This window comes from Ailuropoda melanoleuca, chromosome 10 (assembly GCF_002007445.2).
Source record: "Ailuropoda melanoleuca isolate Jingjing chromosome 10, ASM200744v2, whole genome shotgun sequence".
NCBI classification, from domain to species: domain Eukaryota; kingdom Metazoa; phylum Chordata; class Mammalia; order Carnivora; family Ursidae; genus Ailuropoda; species Ailuropoda melanoleuca.
The window spans coordinates 15,343,084-15,369,035 of NC_048227.1; the positions used below are offsets into that span (position 1 = coordinate 15,343,084).

General features: G+C 39.7%; 2 protein-coding genes across 2 annotated transcripts in view; one reads left to right on the plus strand and one right to left on the minus strand.

The window, feature by feature from the left end:
• ZNF713 (zinc finger protein 713) overlaps positions 1-8,272 on the minus strand; it is a 32,610-nt gene extending 24,338 nt beyond the window's left edge. The window contains exon 1 of the mRNA XM_034670064.1: positions 7,942-8,272. The gene's annotated coding sequence lies outside the window, so the exon portion shown is untranslated. The remainder of the gene's footprint in view (positions 1-7,941) is intronic.
• Positions 1-25,952, plus strand: part of SEPTIN14 (septin 14) — a 135,469-nt gene that overhangs the window by 40,467 nt on the left and 69,050 nt on the right. The window contains exon 4 of the mRNA XM_019806489.2: positions 20,322-20,439. The gene's annotated coding sequence lies outside the window, so the exon portion shown is untranslated. The remainder of the gene's footprint in view (positions 1-20,321; positions 20,440-25,952) is intronic.

Here is a 25,952-nt window from a genome sequence, read left to right on the forward strand (position 1 = left end):
GAAGCCCTCTAAGACATAAGCTTAAAGGCTGGATAACTTATTGAGGAATTCAATGTAAGACTTTCTCTTTCTCTTATCGTGGCATATGGGAAGCTCAAGAATGCTCAGTGGTTTTTAGCCCTGACTACACACTTGGGGTATTTTTTAAAAATGCCAGTGCTCAGCCCCTATTCCCAGAGATTTGTTTTTTTGTTTTTGTTTTTTAAAATTTTTATTTAAATTCTAGTTATTTAACATATAGTGTGATATTGGTTTCAGGAGTGGAATTCAGTGATTCATCACTTACATACAACACCCAGTGCTCATCATAACCAGTGCTCTCCTTAATATCAATCACCCATCTAGCACAGAGATTTGGATAAATCCAATATTATCCAAATTGGTCTGGAGTGGGCCTGGGAAATAGCATTTTAAATTCTAAAGTCTCCAAGTGATTCTGAGTAGGAAATGAGAACCACTGAGATGAGCTGATACAGAAAACATATGTTGAGGGCCTAATCTTATTCTTTAAGGGGATAAATTCATCCCCAAACTCAAAACTCCAGAGATCTTCTCTCCTTCACTCTTTCTAAGGTGATCTAATACACAAAGGAGATTTCACTCTTCTCATTTTTCAGTATGTTCACCTTCTTTTTTGAGTACCTGGATTCAGTCCTCCACCAGGATTACTACACCTCTTTGCAGTTCTTAAGTTGTAATGTCATCAAAGCTTTGCTCTCTTTTAGAAAGACAGTCGGTCCTTATGTATGCCATGTGTCGTATATTTCCCCTGCCCCTCCTCTAGAGACGATACCTACTCTTCCTTCAGGTCTCAGGTTAAATCAAGGAAGATTCTGGTATCACAGACCAAGTGAGGTCCCTTATTTACACCTTCCTGTTTTTGCTAGCACTTTTTACCATGTAATTATTTGTATAGTCATCATTTTTATTTATAACTCACCATTGTGTGATGTTAACCTCCATGAAGGCAGGAACCTGTTCTCTCTTATTTACTACTCTACTTCTAATTCTCTCAGTATGTGGCTCATAGTAGCTACTCAATAATATTTGGTAAGTGAGTAAATGAAAGGATTCTGGTGTTTACTCTTCTATTTTTTAACTTTTTATTTTGAACCAATTTTAGACTTAGAGTAAAGTTGCAAAAGCAGTACACAATTCCCACATACCATTCACTCCACTTGTCCTAATGTTAATGTTTTATATGACCAGGGTACAATGATCAAAACCAGGAATTTTAAGTTGGTACAATACTATTAATTCAAACCATTCAAAATTTACCAGCTTCTCCACTAATGTTTTTTCTTTGATCCAGGATCTCACACGGCATTTAGTCGCTTCCCCCCCCCCTTTGTCTTCTCCAATCTATAAGTTCCTCAGCCTTTCTGTCTTTCATGAGCTTACTACTTTTGAAGAGTACTGATGAATTATTTTGCAGGGTCCCTTAATTTGGGTTTGTCTGATGTTTTCTCATCATTGCAAAGAAGTTAAGCATTCTTAGTGCATCATATTAATGGGTTTATGATGCTGATATGCCTCATTAATGATAATGTTAACCTTTATTGCTGGATTAAGGTGATGTTTACCCCATTTCTCTACTGTAAAGCTACCATCTTTCCCTTTGTAGGTAATAAATATCTTTGGGGAGATACTTTATACAATTATCCGGATTCTTCTCAAACCCACTAATTTTATTTTATTTTTATAGCTTGCCTGAAGTTTTATTTATTTAAAAAAATTTTTAAGTTAACCTATAGTGTAATATTGGTTTCTGGAGTAGAATTCATTGATTTATCACTTACATACAACACCGAGTGCTTCTCGCAATAAGTGCCTTCTTTAATACCCATCACCCATCCAACCCATCCCCTACCCACACCCCTCCATCAACCCTCAGTTTGTTATCTGTCTTTAAAAGTCACTTATGGCTTGCTTCTCTCTCTCCTTTTTTCCTTTTCCCCCTTCCCATATGTTCATCTGTTTTCTTAAATTCCACATGAGATCATATGGTACTTGTCCTCCTCTGACTGACTTATTTCACTTAGCATAATACACTCTAGCTCCAATGCCACGTCATTGCAAATGGCAAGATTTCATTCTTTTTGATGGCTGAGTCATATTCCATTACAGTATATATATACCACATCTTCTTTATCCATTCATCAGTTGATGGACATTTGGGCTCTCTCCATAGTTTGGCTTTTGTAGATAATGCTGCTGCAGACATCGGGGTGCATGTACCCCTTCAAATCTGTATTTTTGTATCCTTTAGGTAAATACCTAGGAGTGCCATTGCTAAGTCATATCTAGAAAATGTTGCTACAGTTAATGTCAGAGACATTACTGCCTATGCTCGCTAATAGGATTTTTTATGGTTTTGGGTCTCACAATTAGGTCTTTAATCCATTTTAAATTTATATTTTTATATGGTATAAGAAAGTGGGGGCGCCTGGGTGGCACAGCGGTTAAGCATCTGCCTTCGGCTCAGGGCGTGATCCCGGCGTTGTGGGATCGAGCCCCACATCAGGCTCTTCTGCTATGAGCCTGCTTCTTCCTCTCCCACTCCCCCTGCTTGTGTTCCCTCTCTCGCTGGCTGTCTCTATCTCTGTCAAATAAATAAATAAAATCTTTAAAAAAAAAAAAAAAAAAAAAAAAAAAGAAAGTGGTCTAGTTTCATTCTCTTGCACATAGCTGTCCAGTTTTCCCAATACCATTTGTTGAAGAGACTGCATGACGCTAATTTTCTAATGATAGAGTTTTGTTTTCTGTCCCGAAGTGATATACACAATATTGTCAATTAAAATCCACATTTCAAAAAAGAAAATTATATATGATAATGATATATATATGTGAATATAATATATACACCATATTATAATATGTGTGTATATTTGCATAGAAAAAGACTGCAAGTACATATATCCCCAAAAAAGTAACTGGTTATCTCTGGGTGATGGTAGGATTTTCTTTCTGCTTTTCTAGATCTACAAAAAATTTTGTTTTAATATTTGTCAGAAAATAAAATGAAGGTATTTCCAAGGTAGAGAAGGGGTGTGGAGAGAGATCACTCTGGCTACGATGTGAAGAAAACATTGGACTCAAGTTAAGGACTAGTTCAATGAGTGTAGCAGTAGTCAAACTGAGAGAGGATAGTGGCTTGAATCAAGATAGTGGAAGTGAAGATGGAGCATTCACTACATATTTAAGGGGATACATTTACCAGGATTTGACTATAATTAAAGAGAGAGACTAAGGGAAAGAAAGAGAGGTCAGGAATGGCATTCAGGTTTCAGGCTTGCTGGTGCTATTCACTGAGATAGGGAATTTAATAGAGTTAAGAATAATATGTAACATATAAATATGGCTACCACATGCTATTATGTTCTACATGTTTTCAGAATATTCCCTCACTTAATCCTCACAACAAACCCATGAGGTGTAAGTACTATCATTATTAGTTTTGCAGATGAGGAAAGTAAAGCATAGAAAGGTTGATTAACTCAACACAACCAAACTCACACAGCTAGTAAGTTGTAGAGCTGGGAATCAAACCCAATCAGTTTGGCGATAGAGTTGGTATTCATAAATACTTCACTCTATTGCAAATATATGACAAGAGGCTTAAGAGAGAATTAGTTTTGGACATGTTAGGTTTAAGAAATCTGAGAGACATCTGCCTGGGGATGTCCAGTAAGGTGGCTGGGTACATATGGGGTTATGTAGCTCAGAAGAGATGATCAGTGAAACCATGGCAGTGGGAAAAGCTGAAGGAAGCCACCTGAGAGCAAACAGAAGAAAATAAATACAAATACTAACAAATGGACCAAACTGTATTACAAGGGAATGACATAACCACACTGAAGGAAGTGGCAAAGAAAAAAACTAACTCAAATACCTTTGGGAAACACTATCTTGGCTGGACACTATATAACTAAAGACAAAGAGAACTCTACATAAATGCTGTAATCAAGTTAATAAATGTGTTTCTCACAGGGATATGAGTTAATTCTGAAACTATGTATACACTAAAATTGAACAAATAAGTAAATATATTGTGGATACTAAGAGTCAACAATTTTTTACTGTTGAAGAAAGAAGTTACCAATGAGGAAAGGAGGAAGACTAAAATGAGCCCTGAGGTACTGGATTGGGATCAGAGGTGTCAATATGAACTAATGGGATTTAATACATAGATGAACACAATAGAAGTATATATGTGTATGATTAACGTGCATACATATATATCTCTCCTATCTCTGCTAGAGGGCCTAGAAGCAATGATACCCCACTTGCAGTGAGCACACCTACACCCAGATCTTTGTTTCTAAACATTTCTCCAATAAAAGGAACTCAGGCTCTTAGGACAGGTAGTTGATTTCCAGGGCTAGGAAGAGGGCCTGCTTGCTTGCTTGCTTCTTTTTCTTTCTTTCTTTTTCTTTCTTTCTCTCTCTCTCTCTCCCCTCCTCCCTCCCTCCTCCCTTCCTTCTCTCTCTCTTTCCTTCCTTCCTACCCCTTTCTTTCTTTCCCTTTCTTCCTTCCTCTTTCTTTCTTTCTTTCTTTCTTTCTTTCTTTCTTTTTCTTTCTTTCTTTCTTTCTTTCTTTCTTTCTTTCTTTCTTTCTTTCTTTCTTTCTTTCTTTCTTTCCACTGTTATAGACAAGAGCAAACATTGTACAGTTTTGGCATAATTTTGTCTGAATATTTCTTTAGGATAAATTCCTAGAGGTAGAACTGCTGGATCAAAATGAAGGTAAAGCACTATTGAGGAAGGTTGTATCATTTTACTAATTCATTAACAATATATGAGAATGACCATTAGCCAAGAATAATAGGCATTATTCTTTTAAAATATAATACATAAATAGTATATAATTGCTGCTTTAATATGTAATTCTTAGATAACATGGGAGGCAGAACTTTTATATTTTTTTTTTAATTTTTTTTTAAGATTTTATTTATTTATTTGACAGAGATAGAGACAGCCAACAAGAGAGGGAACACAAGCAGGGGGAGTGGGAGAGGAAGAAGCAGGCTCATAGCAGAGGAGCCTGATGTGGGGCTCGATCCCGTAACACCGCGATCATGCCCTGAGCCGAAGGCAGACACTTAACCGCTGTGCCACCCAGGCGCCCCAGAACTTCTATATTTTTAGCTTTCATATTTCATCTTTTATAAATTACCCTTTGTGTCATTTGTCCACCTTTCTACCATTTTGCCTTTTTCTTATTGATTTGTAAGAATTCTTTATTACAAAGTATATTGTGCAGGAAAGGATTAACTGAGTGGGTCTGGGTGGTCCAAACTCTGAACATTTTAAGGAAGGGTTTGAGCCTGGTCTGGTACCTGAGAGATAAGCTATAATGCCTTGCAACATCCTGCCTGTTAAGAGTGTCTCTGTTTACCTGAGGCTTTCGGACAGGTCAGAAAGTTTATGCTAAGATAGGATTTATGGTGGGATTCTTGGGCCATGTGGTATTAACTTGATCTCTGGAAGGACTGGAGACTGAAGGACCAGTAACACAGGTGGTTAGCTATGCCTACACGACCAATTTCCAATAAACACTCTGAGTGCCAAAGTTTAGATGAAATTCCCTGGTTGGCAATACTGCATATATGTTATTACACATCACTTCTGGGAGAATTAAACACTATCTGAGTGACTCATTGAGAGAAGACAACCAGAAGCTTTGTACCTGGTCTCTCCTGGACTCTGCTCTACCTGCTTTTTTTGTTGCTGATTTTAATCTGTATCTTTTCACTGTAATACTCATGCTACTGTAAGTATAACAATTTTGCTGAGTTCTGTGAGTCCTTTTAGCAAATCACTGACCCTGAGGGTGGTCTTGGGGACCCCCGAACACAGACAGTAAAGGGCAACTCCCCTGCGATAACATAAATAACAAATGTAGTCTCCATGTTATCATTTGTCTTTTATTCTTTGCTGCTTTTTTTTAAAAGAAGTTAATTTAAAAATCTTATGCATCATAAAATGCTTTTTTCTCCCCTGTGTAGGTCCTAAGTGTATGTAAGGGTTTTGTTTTGTTTTTTCCTTATACATATACATGTTCACAATTTTTTACACATTCTACATGGAAGCATAAGTACACAAAACTTAGGAGTATATGAGTAAGACTGAGTGACCTTCAACCCCTCTTCTATTCTACTTCCCGCCCTGGAAGTAATTCACCATCAGTCATTTGGGTACATCCTTTTTCTGGCATGTATGAACGTATATAATATAACACATCCCTACTTAACATAACTCACACCATACTATGTGCCACTGTTCTGCAGCATCCTTTATTTCCTAAATATCTTAGAGAGCTTTCCTTGTTTGTTAACTTCAAAATAAACTACCTTATTCTATTTTATTGTAGTATGGTATTCTACCGTATGGATCTATAATAATATATTTAACCATATCCCTAGTGAATATTTAAGCTGTACCCATTACTCACAATGGCAAATAATATTGTAGTAAACATCTTCTTACACACCTCCTTGTGTACCTGTGCAAGTATTTCTGCAAGAGTGATTCCAGAATGAAATTTCTGAGCCAGAGTAGCTCATTTAACATTTTGGTAAGTATTGTCAAATTGTCATTCAAAGTGTCTTCCTCAGTCTTACAACTGGTGCCCTTCCCTGGGCACTTTCCTCAACGCCTTGTATATATTGCCAGTCTACTGGGTGAAAAATATCTTTGTCTTCATTTGCATTCTGTGGTTAACTAGGAGGTTAAGCATTAAAAAAATTTTTCTGTGTGTGTTTTGGTTACCTGTATTTCTTCTATGAATTTCCTATGTGTATCCTTTGCCTGGTTTTCTTTTTTCTTTCCTTCTCTCTTTCTCTCTCTCTCTTTTTTTTTTTGCTATTAACAGAGGCTCTTTACATATTATGGACATTAATCATTTGTCTCTTACACATGTTGCAAATATTTTTATGCATCTTGTTTTTAGCCCTTTGTTCTTTTTGAATACAGAAATTTTAAATGCTGACATAACCAAATTAATGGATTTTTCCCAGAGGTTTTGTGTCATGTTTAAGTAGCTTGGTATGGCTACAGCATGACATCCAAGGGTGGTAAGCAAAACAGTATGCAATATTAAGATCATAAAGGTCTTTGAAGGCACTTCTAAGAAAGCAGACTATTACTGATTGCAACAGGGAAACGTGTAAAAGTTTGCAACAACACAGTGACTTTCAACAAACATTCCTCATTTAATAACTGTCTACTGAGCACCTATTAAGTACCATGATCAAATCTCTTAGAGAATTGTAATTTTTGTATCTTTACATTTTTTACAATTTCAAATACAATCATAAGAAATAGATCATTATGACAAAGGACATAATTAAGGGGGATTTGTTCTGCCCCATGTTAAAACGTATTTTGAACTAAAACAAAATGGTATCAGGGCAGAAACTATCAGAGCAGTGAAAGAAATTGTCTGGAAACAGATCCCAGTGTGTAGAATATACACGCCTGCAGAATATAAGTGTCATTTTAATTCAGTGGGACAATGATTCAGTACCTAACGGCAGGACAACGGGGAAAAAGATTCCTACCTAATAACTTAAAACTAATACCCAACAAAATATAGGTAGAAATGTAAAAAAGACATTTAAAAAAATCCCTTAAAAGCTGTAGAAAAAAATAAAGGTGAATGTTTTAATGATCTTGAGATGGGGAAAGGCTTTCCAAAAATGATACCCACCCTTGCTCACACAAAAATCAATTGCAGAAGATACCAGAGGAAAATACGTTTATAATCTTGGGATGGGGAGGCCTTTCTACCAGAGACAGGGTGCGGGTCTCCGGGAAGGCTGAGGGGGCTGCTGGGGGACTCCGGGTCCAACGCGGGCGGCGACCGCGTCCCGGGCACCCTCGGGCCGCCACCCGCCCTTCCCCCTCGCCCGCCTCCCGGCCCGCGGCGCGCCGCACTCACCAGCCTTCACAGACAAAGGGCGCTCTGGGCGGCTCCGCCCCCTGACGCCGCCGCCGCCGCCCGGCCCGACCGAGGCGGGACAGGGTGATGAGGGCCCTACTGCCTGAGCCAATGATGCCCAGCGGCGGGGCCCCTGGGGCTGGAGCAGCCGCCCGCGCCAGCTGGGCTCTGGCGGAAGCTTTCCAGCGATGGCGACCGCGCCGCGCTGGCTTAGGCTCCCCGATACGCATGCGCCAGCGGCAACCGAGGCGGACCGCTCCCCACATGCTGGACTCGGAACTCCCACACGCTCGCCCGACGGCTCTCACTAGAGCGGCGCTCCCCGGGGAGCCTTGGATCTCCGCCCCAGCCCTCGGAGAATTTCGCTTACGGGAGGCGGGCGTGGGGGGCCGAGTAGGACCGAGGGCCCTCCCATAGCCCCTACCAATCAGAATATCGGACTGCCGCCTTCCCGCCCGTGTAGCGGCTGCGTCCGGAGGAGGCGACGACAGAAGTCATGGCCCTCCTGAGTCCTGGGATACCAGTTTCCCGCCCCTTTTTTGTGTGGTGAGACGCAAATTATAATGATAATGAAGGAATACAGTTTTCTTTTTTTTGTAATACGGGTCTACTGATGAGAAGAATGAGATTCTTTTAACAGGGATAACGTTTTGTTGAATTTTCAAAATGTTCTCCGTCACCGAAATCGATCGCAGTGGTTGATCTGTTCATGCTAATCTATTTCATCCTTGAAAACTTTTTGAATAGATAGGTGCTGTCAAATACTGTCAAATACTGACCTTCGCAAGACTATGATTTAAACGGAACATATTCATTTCTTGGAAGGCGTTTATAGACTCCCCTAATTTTTGCTCTTTATATTTGCTTTAGCATGTCAAAAATGGCAGATTAGTCACTTCTGAAGGAAGGTTGGGTGGCAGCTCCTCTACTGCACGGTTAAATGGATTGTGAAATACAGAAAGGCCCTTTGCACGTGCATAAAGCCTTTTTTTAAATTAAGTGAAATTCAAGTTTAATTCCACTAGAGTTAATATTGGTTTACATTAGTTTCAGATGTAAAATACAGTGATTCAACAATTCCATATATTACTTAGTGCTTATCGTGAGAAGTGTATTCTTACCCTCTTTACCTATTTCACCCATCCCCTCACCCACTTCCCATCTGGTAACCATATTTCTAGGTTTGTCTCTTGCTCCCCCCCTTTGCTCATTTGTTTTGTTTCTTAAATTACACATATAAATGAAATTATATTGTATTTGTCTTTCTCTGACTGACTTGTATATATACACACACATACATATACATATACATATACATATACATATACATATACATATATACATAGTACTTTAGTCATTCATCAATCATGGACACTTGGGCTGTTCCCATATTCGGCTATTGTGGATAAAGCCGCTAGAAACATAGGGGTGCATGTCTCCACTTGAATTAGAGTTTTTTATTATTTGAGTAAATACCCATTAGTGTCATTGCTTGATTGTAGGGTAGTTCTGTTTTTTAACTTTTTGAGGAACCTCCATACTGTTTTCCATAGTGGTTTCACCAGTTTGCATTCCCCCCAGCAGTGCAAGGGGGTTCCTTTTTCTCCACATCCTCCCCAACACTTGTTTCTTATGTTTTATATTTTAGCCATTCTGCCAGGTATGAGGTGATATCTCATTGTAGTTTTGATTTGTATTTCCCTAATGATGAGTGATGTTGAGCATCTTTTCATGTGCCTGTTGGCCATCTGGATGTCTTCTTTGAAGAAATGTCTATTCATGTCTTCTGCCCATTTTTAAATTGGATTTTTTTTTTGTTTTGAGTTATATAAATTCTTTGTATATTTTAGATACTAATCTTTTATCAGATATGTTATTTGCAGATATCTTCTCCCATTCAGTAGGTTACTTTCTAGTTTTGTTGATTGTTTCTTTCATTGTGCAGAAGCTTTTTATTTTGATGTAGACCCAATAGTTTATTTTTACTTTTGTTTCCCTTGCTTCAGGAGACGTACCTGGAAAAATGTTGCTACAGCCAATGTCAGAGAAACTACTGCCTGTGCTCTCTTCTAGGCTTTTTATGGTTTCAGGTCTCACATTTAGGTCTTTCATCCATGTTGAACTTATTTTTGTCATGATGTAAGAAAGTGATTTGCCTGTGGATGTCCAATTTTCCCAACACCATTTGTTTATGGGACTGTCTTTTTCCCATTGGATATTCTTTCCTGCTTTGTCAAAGATAAGTTGACCATACAATTGTGGGTTTATTTCTAGGTTTCCTGTTCTGTTCCATTGGTCTTTGTGTCTACTTTTATGCCAGTGTATACTGTTTTTATTACGACAGCTTTGTAATATAACTTGAAATGTGGAATTGTGACCCCTCCAGCTTTGGTTTTCTTTCTCAAAAGTGCTTTGGCTATTCAGGTCTTTTGTGGTTCCATTAAAATTTTAGGATTTTTTGTTCTAGTTCTGTGAAAAATGCTGTTGTATTTTGATAGGGATTTCATCAAATGTGTAGGTTGCTTTGGGTAGTATAGACATTTTAACAATATTGGTTCTTCCAATTCATGAGCATGGAATGTCAATTTCTTTCACATCAGTGTTCTATAGTTTTCAGAGAACAGGTCTTTTACCTCCTTGGTTTAGTTTATTCCTAGATATTTTATTATTTTCGGTGCAATTGTAAGTGGGATTTTCTTAATTTTTCTTTCTGCTGCTTCATTATTAGCATATAGAAGTGCAGCGGATTTCTTTATATTGACTTTGTATCCTGGGACATTACTGAATTCATTTGTCAGTTCTAGTAGTTTTTTGGTGGAGTCTTTAGGTTTTCTGCAAATAGGGAAAGTTTTACTTCTTTACCAGTTTGGATGCTTTTTATTTCTTTTTGTTGTCTGATTGCTATGGCTAGGACTTTCAGTACTATGTTGAATAAGACTGGTGAGAGTGGACATCCTTGTCTTCTTCCTGACCTTAGGAAAAAAAACTCTTAATTTTTCACCATTGAGTATGATGTTCATTGTGGGTTTGTCATATATGGCCTTTGTTATATTGAGGTATATTCCTTCTAAACCTACTTTGTTGAGGGTTTTTTATCATGAATGGATGTTGTAATTAGTCCAATGTTTTTTCTGTGTCTATTGAAATGATCATATGGTTTTATCCTTTCTCTTGTTGATGTGATGTATCATGTGGATTGATTCGAGAACATTGAACCACCCTTGCACACCAGGAGTAAATCCCACTTAATTGTGGTTAGTGATTTTTTAAATGTACTGTTGGATTCTGTTTGCCAGTATTTTGTGAAGGATTTTTGATCTATTTTCATAGGTATTGCCCTGTAGTTCTTTTTTTTAGTGGTGTCTTTATTTGTTTTGACGTCAGGCTGATGCTGGCCTCATAGAATGAATTTGGAAGTTTTCCTTCCTCTTCTATTTTTTGGGATAGTTTGAGAAGAATAGGTATTAATTCTTCTTTAAATGTTTGATAGAATTCACTGTGTCACCTTCTATTCCTGGACTTTTGTTTGTTGGGAGTTTTTTGATTACTGATTCAATTTCATTGCTAGTAATTGGTCTGTTCAAATTTTCTATTCCTTCATGCTTCAGTTTTGATAGGTTATGTGTTTCTAGGAATTTATCCATTTCTTCTAGGTTGTTCAATTTGTTGACATAATTTTTCATAATATTCTCTTACAGTCCTTTGTATTTCTGTGGTGTTAGTTATTATTTCTCCTCTTTCATTTCCTCGTATTTTAAAAAATTTCCTCGTAGTTTTTACCACGATTCATAATTATATATTTATACAACAAAAAACAATTTTTGTTTATTTGACTCCTCTCTCTCTCTCTCTCTCTCTCTCTCTCGCTCTTTGGTGAGTCTGGCTAAAGGTTTACCAAGATGTTAATTTTTTTCAAAGAATCAGTTTCTGATTACATTGATTTGTTCTTTTTTTTTTTTTTTAAAGATTCTATTTATTTATTTGAGAGAAAGAGCATAAGCAGGGGGAGCAGCAGAAGGAGAAGGAGAACCAGGCTCTCCACTGAACAGGGAGCCCAACACATGGCTTGATCCCAGGACCCTGGGATCATGACCTGAGCTGAAGGCAAATGCTTAACTGACTAAGACACCCAGGTGCCTCCGATCTGTTCTTTTAAAAAAATTTCTGTATTGTTCATTTCCACTCTGATCTTTATAATAGTTTCCTTCCTTCTACTGGTTTTGGATTTTGTTTATTCTTCTTTTTCTAGAGCCCTTAGGTCTAAAATAGGTTGTTCACTTGAGATTTTTCATGCTTCCTGAGGTAGGCCTGTATTGCTATAAATTTTCCTCCTAGAACCACTTTTGCTGCCACCCAGAAATTTTGGACCATTATATTTTCATTTCCATTTTCATTTGTCTTTATGTATTTTTTGATTTCCTTTTGATTTCTTGGTTGACCCATTCATTGTTTAGTAGCATGTTTTTTGGGTTTTTTTTTTCTTAAGATTTTATTTATTTATTTGACAGAGAGAGACAGTGAGAGAGGGAACACAAGCAAGGGGAGTGTGAGTGGGAGAAGCAGGCTTTCTGCAAAGCGGGGAGCCTGATGTGGGGCTCAATCCCTGGACCCTGGGATCATGACCCAAGCCAAAGGCAGACGCCCAACGGCTGAGCCACCCAGGCGCCCCTCATTTCTATGTTCTGAAACAGCTTCAGAAGATTATGTATTAATTGCTCTTTAAATGTTGGATAGAATTCTGGTAGTCAGTCTGGATCTGGATTCTTGTTTGTTGGAAGATTTTTGATTACTGCTTCAATTTCTTTGCTAGTTATAGGTCTGTTCAGGTTTTCTATTTTTTCCTGTTTTAGTTTTGGTCATTTCTATGTTTCTAAGAATGCATCCATTTCTTACAGATTGCCTAATTTGTTGGCATATAATAGTTTATAGTATTGCCTTAGAATTGTTTGTATTTCTTTGGTGTTGGTTGTGATCTCTCCTCTTTCATTTATGATCTTACTTGTTTGGGTCCTTTCTCTTTTCTTTTTGATAAGTCTGGCTAGGGTGTTGCTTTAGGATGGAATGCTCTGAATATATCTGTGAGGTCCATCTGGTCCACTGTGTCAATAGAAGCCCTTGTTTCTTTGTTGATCTTCTGCTCAGATGATCTGTCCATTGCTGTGAATGGGGTGTGAAAGTCCCCTACTAGTATTGTATTATTATCAATGAGTTTCTTTAGGTTTGTCATTAATTTATATATATATATTTGGCAGCTCCCAAGTTAGGGCATAAATAATTGTAGTTGTTAGATCTTCTTGTTGGATAGACCTGTTTATTATAATATATTGTCCTTCTTCATCTCTTCTTAAAGTCTTTGGTTTAAAATCTAGTTTGTCTGATATAAGGATGGCTGCTCCAGCTTTCTTTAGATATCCATTAGCATGATAAATTGTTTACCACCCTCTCACTATCAATCTGAAGTTGTCTTTGGGTCTAAAATGAATCTCTTGTAAGTAGCATAGTGATGGATCTTGCTTTTTTAATCCAGTCTGATATTCTATGTCTTTTGATAGGAGCATTAAGTCTATTTACACTGAGTAATTAATGAAATATATGAATTTAGTGCCATTATATTTCCTGTAATGTCACTGTTTCTATAGATTGTGTCTTTTCCTTTCTGGTCTTTGTTAGTTTTGGTCTCTCTTTTTGCTCAAAGGGTCCCCTTTAATATTTCTTGCAGGGCTGATTTAGTGTTCACAAATTCCTTTAATTTTTGTTTGTCTTAGAAATCTTTATCTCTGCTTCTATTCTGAACGATAAAGCCTTGCTGGATAAAGTATTCTTGGCCGCATATTTTCCCATTTAGCACGTTGAATATATCACGCCAGTCTTTTCCGACCTGTGAGATCTCTGTGGAAAGGCCTGCTGCTGGCCTTTGGTGTCTATCCTTGTAGGTTAAGGACCTCTTGTCCCGAGCTGCTTTCAGGATTTTCTCTTTATCTTTGTAATGTGCAAGTTTTGCTATAATATGTTGAGGTGTTGACCTATTTTTGTTGATTTTGAAGGGAGTTTTCTATGCCTCCTGACGTGAATGCCTGTTTACTTCCCTAGATTAGGAAAGTTCTCAGCTGTCATTTGTTTAAGTAAACTTTCTGCCCCCTTTCCCTGCTCTTCATCCTCTGGGACTCCTATTATACGGACATGATTTTGGTTTATGGAATCGTTGAGTTCCATAAGTCTACCTTCATGATCTTCGTGATCACTGATTCACTCTTCTGCTTCTTTTATCCTCATTTTTATGGCCTCCACTTGGGACTCCACATTGGTATTAGCATTTTTAATTTCCTCCTGACTAGATTTTAGATTTTTTTATTTCTACAGTAAGGGATTCCCTAGTGTCTTCTATGCTTTTTTTCAAACCAAGCTAGTATCCTTATAATCATTTTCAGTTCAGTTCAGACATCTTACTTATATCTGTATTGATTAAATCCCTGGCTGTATTACCTCCTGTTCTTTCTTTTGGGGTGAATTTCTCCATGTCATCATTTTGTCCAGAAAAGAAAAGAAGGAAGAAAAAGGAAAAAAAGAAACAACAGCAACTGCTATAACCACCATCACCACCACAACAGAAACAAATAAAAAAAACCTAGACCCTGTTTGTGTTTTGGTATGCTCAGTAAAGAAACTAGATCTCAAAATAAGAAAGAAAGAAAGAAAATATATATATATATAGAATAAAGTAGAATGGAGGGAGACAAAAATAAAAAATATATAAAGTATATATAGAAATAAAAATTAAAAAAATAAAAAATTGAGAAATAAGGAAATATCTGAAAAAAATTCTATTAAAGGACTGAGGATTAAAAATACAGAGAATGCTATATACTGTTTTCCTCTAGAGCTGAAGCTTTGCAGACCTCTGTGATCAGTAAACTTGGTACAAGCTAGTTGTTTGTGCTGGTCTTCTGGGAAAGGGTCCTGTTGTGCTGATTCTCAGGTGGACTTGTTCTAGTGGAAATTTGTCTCCAGTGCACTAGGAGGCAGGACATGGTGTAATAGGCTCTGGACTCCACTAGGTGGCACTGTTTAGCTCCCTGAAGTCTTTCATTACAGATGGGTGGGATGAATAAGGTGGTGCCCAGGTCTCTAGCCTCAGAACTGAAAATTCACACCCTCCCATTCTTCAGTGAGCCCTCACAGAAGAGCAGGCAATCACTTGTCTCCCGGTTTCTGTTAGAACTCTGTGTGCATCCTGCCTGTGACCTCGTGTTTTTATCTCAGGCATGGGACTGAGTTTCAAAACTCCAAATTTTAAGGACTCCCATGGCTCGGACCCATGCTGTTTCTCTGGGAGTGTGGTTGAGTTCTCACCATGCTTCTGCTTTTTGCTGGACCTGTCCCACATCCCCCACTGTAGCAGACTTCTAAAAGTTTGGATTTTGAACTCTGCTTCTTATAATAGTTTGTGGCAGCCTCCATAAGCAGGCTCCCTCCCCGCCACAGTATCCTCAGCTATGTCACACCAGATTCAAGTCTCTGCACCTCCTACCTTCCAAATGGTGGTCACTTTTCTACCTGTAGACTTGCAGCAGTTTTTTCTGAGATTTCTTTGATTTCTTGGGTGTTGAGAATGATTTGATAGCTATCTAGTTGTATTTGAGGGACCTGATGAACTTAGGGTCCCCCTACTCCTCTGCCATCTTAACTCCTCACCCACCCTATGTCTTTTGATTGCAGCCTTTAGTCCATTTACATTCAGAGTGATATTGAAAGATAGGAATTTAGTACTATTGTGTTAGCTATAGAGTTGGTGTCTTTTTTTTTTTTTAAGATTTATGTATTTATTTTAGAGAGAAAGAGAGTACAATCAGGGGGAGAGCTGGAGGGAGAAGGAGAGAGAGAATCTCAAGCAGACTACCTGCTGAGCATGGAACCTGACACAGAGCTTGATCCCATGACCCTGAGATCATGACCTGAGCTGAAATCAGGAGTTGGATGATTTAACTGATTGATCCACCCAGGTGCCCCTGGAAATGATGTCTTCTTGTGTTTTCTTTTGGGATGAATTCCTCCATCTTGGCATTTTGCCTATATCTCTGTGTTCTGCATATTAGGAAAGGCTGTTACCTGTCCTGCTCCTGAGTGTAGTGGGTATATTAAAAAGACGTCATGTACTGTCAGGGCCTGGCAATTCAGGAAGTGTTTTTGGTGCATGCTGTGTGCACAATGCTGTTGTGTTTGGCTGCTCGTTCCCTCAGATCAATCCTTTGCAGATTTTCTCCTTGCCTGCACTGGGGAGTGTTTGGATCTTGCCCAGTGTGCGCTGAGTTTTAAAGAGTTGTGTTTTGGTCAGCTTGTTGAAAAGGCTAGATCCTATTTCCCCTAGAGCTGAAGCTTTGTAGCACTCCATGCTACAAATAGATTTGGTGCCAGTGCTTGTCTTCTGGTGGAGGGGCCTGTTAGGCTGATTCTTAGGCTGACTTGTTTCAGTGGAAATGCATCTCCAGAGTGCAGGGGGGCGGGGCTTACTGTAAGCAGCTCTGGTCTCCACTAGATGGCGTGCTGTTTTGCGGGGAAAGGCTTTCAGTGCTGAAGGGCATGATGAATATGTCAGCACCCCACTCTCTAACCCTGGAGTTGAAAGTTCGTGTCCCCCACACTTCAGTGAGCCCTGACAGAAGAGCAATCAGTCACATCGCATTTGTCTATGGTTTCTATCTAAAGCTTGTGTTCACCCTGCCTGTGTTCAAGCTTTTCTATCTCAGGTGCATGACCGAGTTTCAGAACTCCAAATTTTGGGGACTCCTGTGGTATGGACATGGGTTATTCTCTCAGGGGAGGCTCCTGCTGCACTTTTGCCATTTGTTGGCTGGTCCCAGGAAAGCAGTCACACGACCACGCAGTGGTTCACAGTTTATGGCAAAACAGAGCAGAAAACCGGCACCAAGATCCACTGCTTCCATGCTCCTATGCCTGGGAACAGTGCAGTAGGCACCATCCATTCTTCTTGTGACCCAGGAGATCCTAAGACCACCTTGTGACTCCTGGGATTACCCCCTGCTACACCATCTGAGCACCCTTAAGCCAGGCACGTCCCCCACATTAGGGAACTTCTAAAAGTTAATATTTTGCACTCTGCTGCTTATAATACTTTGTGGTAGCCTCCATTAGCAGGCTGTCTCCCTGCTGCTGTATCCACAGCTATGTCTTCCCCAAATCAACTCTCTGCACCTCGTACTTTCCAAAAGGTGGTCACTTTTCTACTTACAGACTTGCAGTTTTTATTCTCTCAGACCTCTGATTGATTTCTTGGGTGTTTGGAATGGTTGGATAACTATCTAGCTATGTTTTAGGGCTGAGACAAGCTTAGGGTCCCCCTACTTCTCTGATGTCTTAACTTCTCCCCTCATCAGGCCTGTTCCCAATCTCATATATTGCACTCGTCATCTCTGATTCTTTTCTATCTCTTTTATCTCTATGATAAGAGTCTCCCTGATGGGTAATACAATGGCATTAAATTCATATCTTTCAATAATTACTCTGAATGTAAATGGACTAAATGCCCCAATCAAAAGACACAGGGTATCAGATTGGATAAAAAAGCAAGATCGATCAATATGCTGTCTGTGAGAGACTCATTTGAGAACTAAGGACACCACCATATTTAAAGTGAGGGGGTGGAAAACCATTTACCATGCTAATGGACATCAAAAGAGAGCTGGTGTGGCAATCCTTATATCAGACAAATTAGATTTTAAAGCAAAGACCGTAATAAGAGATTAAGAGGGACACTATATCATACTTCAAGGGTCTATCCAACAAGAAGAGTTAACAATTGTAAATATTTATCCCCCTACTATGAGAGCAGCCAATTATATAAAACAATAACAAAATTAAAGAAACACATCAATAATAATACAATTCTAGTAAGGCACTTTAACACTCCACTCAGTGCCATGGACAGATCATCTAAGCGGAAGATCAACAAAGAAACAAGAGCTTTGAAGAACACATTGACCAGATGGACTTCATAGATACATACAGAACATTCCATCCTAAAGCAATGGAATACACATTCTTCTTGAGTTCACAAGAACATTCTCCAGTGTAGATCACATGCTGGGTCACAAATCAGGTCTCAACTGGTACCAAAAGATTGGGATCATTCCCTGCATAGTTTTAGAACACAATGCTTTGAAACTGGAACTCATAAGAGGAAATTTGGAAAGATTTCAAATACTTGGAGGCTAAAGAGTATCCTGCTAAAGAATGAATGGCTCAAACAGGAAATTAAAGAAGAATTTAAAAAATTCATGGAAACAAATGAAAATGAAAACACAACTGTTCAAAGCCTTTGGGATGCAGCAAAAGCAGTCATAAAAGGGAAGTATATAGTAATACAAGCCTGCCTCAAGAAACAAGAAAGGTCTCAGATGCACAAGGATCTGGAGAAAGAACAGCAAATAAAGCCTAAACCCAGCAGGAGAAAAGAATTAATAAAGATTAGCACAGAAATCAATAAAATAGAAACCAAAAGAACAGTAGAACAGATCAATGAAAGTAGGAGCTGGTACTTCGCAAGAATTAAAAAGATCAATAAACCCCTGGCCAGAATTCTCAAAAAGAAGAGAAAGGACTCAAATAAAAAAAACCATAAATGAAAGAGGGAAGATCACAACTGACACTGAAGAAATACAACTGTAAGAACATACTATGAACAACTATATGGCAATAAATTAGGCAATCTGGAAGAAGTGGATGCATTCTTAGAGATGTAAAAACTACAAAACTGAAACAGGAAGAAATAGAAAACCTGAGAAGACCCATAACCAGCACGGAAGTTGAAGTAGTAATCAAAAATCTCCCCACAAACAAGAGTCCAGGGCTGGATGGGTTACCAGGGGAATTCTACCAAACATTTAAAGAAGAACTAATACCAATTATTCTGAAGGTGTTTCAAAAAGTAGAAATGGAAGGAAATTTCCAAACTCCTTCTATGAAGCCAGCATTACCTTGATCCCAAAACCAGATAAAGACCCCACCAAAAAGGAGAATTACAGACCAATATCCTTGATGAACATGGATGCCAAAATTCTCACCAAGATGCTAGCCAGTAGGATCCAACAGTACATTAAAAGGATTATCCACCACGACCAAATGGGATTAATTCTTGGGCTGCAAGGGTGCCTCAACATCCACAAATCAATCAATATGATACACTACATTAATAAAAGAAAAGACAAGAACCATATGATCCTCTCAATAGATGCAGATAAAGCATTTGACAAAATACAGCATCCTTCCTTGATAAAAACCCTCCACAATGTAGGGATAGAGGAAACATGTATCAACATCATAAAAACCATATACAAAAGACCCACAGCAATTTTGAGTTAATACTCAAAATTTTCCTTCATATTAAGGGCTAGAGAACATGGCATTTCTTTTTTTCATCGATCACCATAGCATTCTCCTTATCATTCTCATTATTTCCCCAGAGATTTCATCCTTTACCATCCTAATTAGTCTTTGTCAAAAGCACCTGGATCTTAATCCAAGACATCTTCTTCCCTTCTAGCTTTGCAAAAACATTACTCTAATGCCTCTGATTTATCATCCTGCTCTTCCACCTTATCTGCCAGCCCCAAAAGTAGCAAAGAAGTGGACAACTTCTTGCCCTTCTGTAGTCTCAGTTCTTTAAAATTTCTAATGAGTTTTATCCTTTAGCTGGGCGTCAGTGGCCAGTCAAACTGTCAACAGTAGAGGCCAGTCCATTGCAACAGCCATTTGTTTCCCTTCCCTGTGGCAGTGTGTTATACACAGTTCCTCACATGAGCCCCTTAAAGTAACCAGTGTTTTGGGGGGGCGGTCATATTTGTACAGTGATCTATAAGCTGTGATATGCAAGCCATCTCCTCCCCACACAGTCATTGATCAACTTGGGATTTTCCCTACAGATGCTCCTTTCCCAAGGCTGGGAACATAATTAAGGTTGTACAGGCCACCACTCCCAACACAGAAGCCAATGGCCAACTCAGAATTTCCCCTATGAATGACTCCTTCCCAAGGCTAGTTTCTTTGGCCTTCTGGCTGGCTTGCAAATTGTCGGTTCCCAAGCTCCTCTAGAGCTTCCCAGGTGTAATCTGAAACAGGCCCCCATACACATAGAAGGCAGGAAGAGACTGAAGAAAGAGGCAGGCCACTAAAGATTAGTAGGTGGCAAGTTTAATAAGCAAGGGAAGTTACATTTAAGGCTAGTCTTGGGAGACTCCAAAATGAGTAGATCTCTACAACCACCCACCCAATCCTAAAAGTTTATATAGAAACTTTAACTGGGTTTGGTCACATGTACTTTCCAGGTGGTCTTCACATCATTATCTCAAGACTATGTATATCCTTAGGGCAGCCTCTGGAAGTGTAAAAAGCAGACGGAATGCACATTCCAAGAACAGAAGAGGAATTGAGGAGCTTCTGTGTTGCAACTCACGGGTGAACTGGCAGTCACCTCACCCTTCCCCAGTAAGTATCCTCTTGGAGAATGTAACAGAACACAGGCATAGAGAAGTGAAAGTACAAGCCATGTGAAGGTCTGGGTGAGGAGGACCCCAGAAATGCTGACAAGAATGTGGAGCAACAGGAATAGTCCTATATCGCTAGTGGGAATACAAAATGGTACACCCGTTTTAGAAGACGTTATGGTGATTTCTTACGAAACTAAGCATAATCTTACCATCCAATTCAGCACTTGTGCTCCTCAGTATTTACCCAAAAAAGTTGAAAACATGTCCACACAAAAACCTGCACACAATGTTTGTAACAGCTGCGTTCATAATTGCCAAAACTTGGGAGTAACCAGGATGCCCCCCAGTAGGTGAGTGGATAAATAAACTGTGGCACATCCAGACGGTGGAATGTTATGTAGAGCTAAAAAGAAAGAAGCTGTCAAGCTATGAACAGACACGAGGAAGCTTAAATGTATATTACTGAATGAAAGAAGCTAGTCTGAGAAGTCTGCATACTCTGATTCCAACTATATGACATTCAGAAAAGGCAAAATGTTGGAGCTAGTGAGAAGATCAATGGTTGCCAGGAGTTGGAAGATGGAAAGGGATAAATTGGTGAAGCACAGAGGACACCATAGTGATGGATATGCATTTGCCCAAACCCATAGACTGTACAACACCAAGAGTGAACCCTAGTGTAGACTACGGGCTTAGGGTGATTATGAGGTGTTAATGTATGTTCATCAATTTTACCAGATGTACCACTGTGGTGGGAGATGTTGATAGGGAGGCTATGCATGTGTGGGGACAGAGAGTAAATGGAAAATATCTGGACCTTCCCCTCAATTTTGTTATGAACCTTAAACTCCTCTTAAAAAATGAGTCGAGAGGGGCGCCGGGGTGGCTCAGTCATTAAGCGTCTGCCTTTGGCTCAGGGCGTGATCCCAGCGTTCTGGGATCGAGCCCCACATCGGGCTCCTCTGCTGGGAGCCTGCTTCTTCCTCTCCCACTCCCCCACTTGTCTCTCTCTCACTGACTGTCTCTGGGTCAAATAAATAAATAAAATCTTAAAAAAATGAATCGAGAAAGAGAGAGAATCCAGGCAAAGGGAACAACACACCCAAGTACTTTGGGTGGGTATTGGCTTGATGAGTTCAAGGAAGAGAAAGGAGGCCAGTGTGGCTGGAGTCAATAATTAGTGAAGGACAGGGAGATAGGGGATAAAAGACAGGTAATGGTAACGTTATGTTAAGACCTCATGACAAGCAAAGAGAAGTTATAGGTTATAGATTACGGTAAGAAATCATATTTGTTTGTTCGCTTATTTGTTTGATGAGAAGCTGTGCCAAAACCAGTTGTAGAGATAACAAAGACCACTTACGCGAGAACAGAGTCTGTTCATTCAGAGCTTGCTATAGCAAAAGAGTCAGCCGCTATCTTTTGTATTTGGCAGAGACTCAAAGGCAAGCAGAGAAGTGGGAAAACTTCATAGTAGAAAAAAGGAAAAGGTTCAGGCATACTTTGATTAGATGTTGTTGGCATGGAGAAGTCGGAGGTGATATAACTAGGAGAAGGGCATCATTTTTTTTAAAGACTTTATTTTTATTTTTTAAATTTTATTTTATTTAAATGCGATTTATTAACATATAGATATATTATTAGTTTCAGAGATTGCGTTCAGTGATTCATCAGTTGTATATAACACCCAGTGCTCATTACATCACTGCCCTCCTTAATGCCTATCATCCAGATACCCCATACCCCCACAACCCACCCTCAGCAACCCTCAGCCATCAAAAAAATGAAACATTAACATTTGCAATAACGTGGATGGAACTAGAAGGTATTATGCTAAGCAAAATATGTCAATCTGATAAAGACAATTATCATAGGAGAAGGGCATCTTATGTGATAAGTTTGGAGAGCAAATTCAGCTTTCTTTGGTTGGCCCTAAGTTAGAAGATGGGGCAAAATATAGGGAAGTTGACAGTCACTGACAGGTTTTCACCATTCTGAGCCAGTGCTTCAGACAGAAATTGTGGTTTGGATTCCTGGAGAATTGTAGATCAGAGTGTATTATATATGCTCTGTCCATGTTAGTTTGTAGATTCAGTCTCTCAGTGCATGTGCCTTCCGGTGTTTTCCCAGGAATGGTTTTCTGCTTGAAGCAAATGCAGACATTTCAGGAAGATCCTCTATTACCACCTGCATTCTTGGAAGCCATAGAAGAGAGATTTTCATCTTCCCTGCAGGGGGAGCTCATTGGGATCTATTACTGATTTCATGGCAGGGGCCACACCATTGTGATGCCCTGCCTCCTTATCCTAGCACTGACCTATTGTTCCAAGTCTTCCATATTGCTCACTGGCATGACCCAACAATACTTTGCCTCCCACTTCCTAGCTAGGCTTCCTTGATGCCTTGTGTGAAATGTTGTGAAAACACTGGGCATTCTCTACATGTGCACCAGTTTTCCAGGAGATGTGCAAGGCTGCAGGCTGTTGTCGGGAAGCTGCAGGACAGCACTGGGTGAACACGGACTCATGCTGTGGATGCTGCTACGTTTCTCTCGGGGACTTCCCTCGTGGTTGTAACAGCACTCCAGTTGGGCTTAAGGGTTAACTTGCTTCAAGTTAACACACTGTTTGCTTGCTGACCCAAGGCCCTTGATACAAATCAAGGACAACTGATTTACTCTCTTGGAGATTTGCAGACCACTGGCCTTGGGGAATGAAGGACCAGAACTTTCCCAGGCCACAGAGGCCAGCAAGTCTGTTTGAAGCCACCTCAGTTTTCTGATTAGCTCAGCAATCTTTTAGCAAAATGTTTTTCTTGAAGGTCACTCAAATTACTTTACTGACTTCCCTTTGCACATCTGTAGATCTTGTCTTCCTTTGCAGAAAGAACAGAGTACTCTTGCACAACCCCCAGGTACCAAGGAACTAGACCTTCTTGCACAACATTTGAGCACTGAGATAACCGTAGCTGGCATCATCGAGTCTGTACATAACTGAGAAATGTCACAGACTACTGCACTCCATTAGCTGCTTAAACCTCTTTAAAAGTCGCTGGGACAGGCAGAAACCTTAGATTTGGCTTTTGGACAAGAGTCTGCCTTCTCCAGTTTTCCAGATTCCTGAATAAAGCTCATACTCCTTTCCAGTCAAAACTTGTCTCTTGAGTATTGGCCTTGTGAGCAATGGGCAGCCAAACTTGGGTTCAGTAACATGGTTGCCTGCAGAGGATGTGAGGAGCAACCGGGAAATGTGAGGAGTTGAAGCCCCAATGAGTGAACTTGAACCGGCAAAAGCTAAGAAAAAGGACAGTGATGATGTATCAGTTCTGTATTCCTTTCCATCCAGTGAACTTTTGTGAAATGCAATATTTTATAAATCATCTAGTTTATCTGGAAATGTGCCATGAGATAGAGTAAAAATGATTCCACTGAACTGGATTCTACTGAATATGAGATTCAACTGGCCATTTTGGGGTGCTGTGCCACTGAACCAACAGGAGAGAGAGAGTGAATGAATGAATTTAATGGGTAGGGTGATTGATCTACATTACCGAGAAGAAATGGGATTGTTGCTATACAATACAAAAAGGACTATGTATGTAACTTGGAATTCTCTGAGAGTGCTCTTAGTACTTTCATAATTGATAGTGAAGTGCAGTGAAGAAGAGGAGGAAGAAGGACGGGGGGGGGGAGGGGGAGGAGGAGAAGAAGGACGGGGAGGAGGACGGGGGAGGGGAGAGGAAGAGTGAAAGGGGAGGAGAGGAAAAGAAAAAAGGCAGAATAGTTGAGAACTTAAAACTTTCAGGAATGAAGATTTGGGTTACTCAACTAGGTAAAGAACATAGAGCAACTAAGCTGATGGAAAGCAAAAGAAATGTGCAAAGGGTTGAAGAATGAAGTAGTGACTATCAACTATGACCTCTTGACCAATTACAGAAAAAAAAATGTAGTGTCTTTGCACTTTTTTCTTTGCTTGAAATATGTAGGTTTATTTGTGTGCAACGATCATTTTCTTTTCTCCCCTTCCCATTTTATTTTATATACAACTTGTTGGAGGTTAAATCAAAAGTTAGTCTCCAGGAAATCAAATATTCAGTGTGACTGACTGAATTTGAGAAGTAATTAAGAGCCAGCTACCTTTAGAATTGTGTATTTCCTTATTCTAGGGAAAGGATAAGAACTTACTCTTAAGACCGAGATCTGTATCTTGTTCAGTGAATACATGGGTTGTTTTGTTGATGTATTAGAGTTCAAACGGGTGTTCAAGGGTGCATATGAAAACTGAATAGTTAAAGGAATAGAGTGTGCTAATTATCAGTGTGTTTCCTCTCAACTCTCAGTTCACTCTTTATTTTTTGCTATGTGAAACTTTAAAGCAACCTATTATTTTTCCTTTTCCAGCCAGTATATTAAGCTTTAGCAGCAGAAAGGCACTGGAGAAACATTGCAAAAGGAAGGAGTTTTACCTTTCTAGTTCTGGTGGCTTATAGGCCAGGATATTGGAGAGCACATCTTTTTTTCTCCACTGCTGGGTCAGTGTGGTTTTTCCAATATTAGATTCAGGTAGGGCACAGCTTTCTACAGCATTTGATAAATGTGTACTTTCTCCAGCCCTTGGCTTGGGCAGCAGCAGAGACCCCAGATATTACAGGGCTTGTACCCCAGCCCAGGTCTCTACTTCCCACACCATTTTGTGAGTTTCGTATATGTGCATGCCTGTGGTCCTATGGCTCTAGAGCTGGCTGCTTGACCTGCATTTTGAGCAGCAGCCAGTGATGTCCCAGACCGAACCATACGCTAGGTTCCCACAGAGGTAGGCTTTGTAAGCTCCCAGTTCCAGCAGTACCTACAGGGGTGTCCTGTCTCCCTCTACAATCCCACCCTTTAGTCTATACTCACCTGTGCCTCAAAAGTATGCTTCTGGGGGCACCTGGGTGGCACAGCTGTTAAGCGTCTGCCTTCGGCTCAGGGCATGATCCCGGCGTTATGGGATCGAGCCCCACATCAGGCTCCTCTGCTATGAGCCTGCTTCTTCCTCTCCCACTCCCCCTGCTTGTGTTCCCTCTCTTGTTGGCTGTCTCTATCTCTGCCAAATAAATAAATAAAATCTTTAAAAAAAAAAAAGTATGCTTCTGCTTGCCCAGATGAAGGAATGAAGGAAAGACCTGCTCTGACCTAGGCCATCCAGGGCATTTCTTTATTACTGTTAAATAACGTCTGAAACAACCTTCTAAGTTTGTTCTTTCTTGGGTACATTTCCTCAGTCCTAGAGTATGTTCTAGAGCTCTCTTTCCATCTTTTTACATATCCCATCATAGCTTAATAATTTCTTATATTAAACTTATTTAGAGGGGAGGAAGATGGCAGTGGAGCAGGAGGACTTTAGGCTCACCTCCTCCCATGAACACAACTAGATAACTATCAAATCATCCTCAATTCCCCAGAAATTGACCTGAAGACTGACAGAACAAACTCCACAACTAAGGGGAGAGAAGAAGCCACATCAAAGAAGG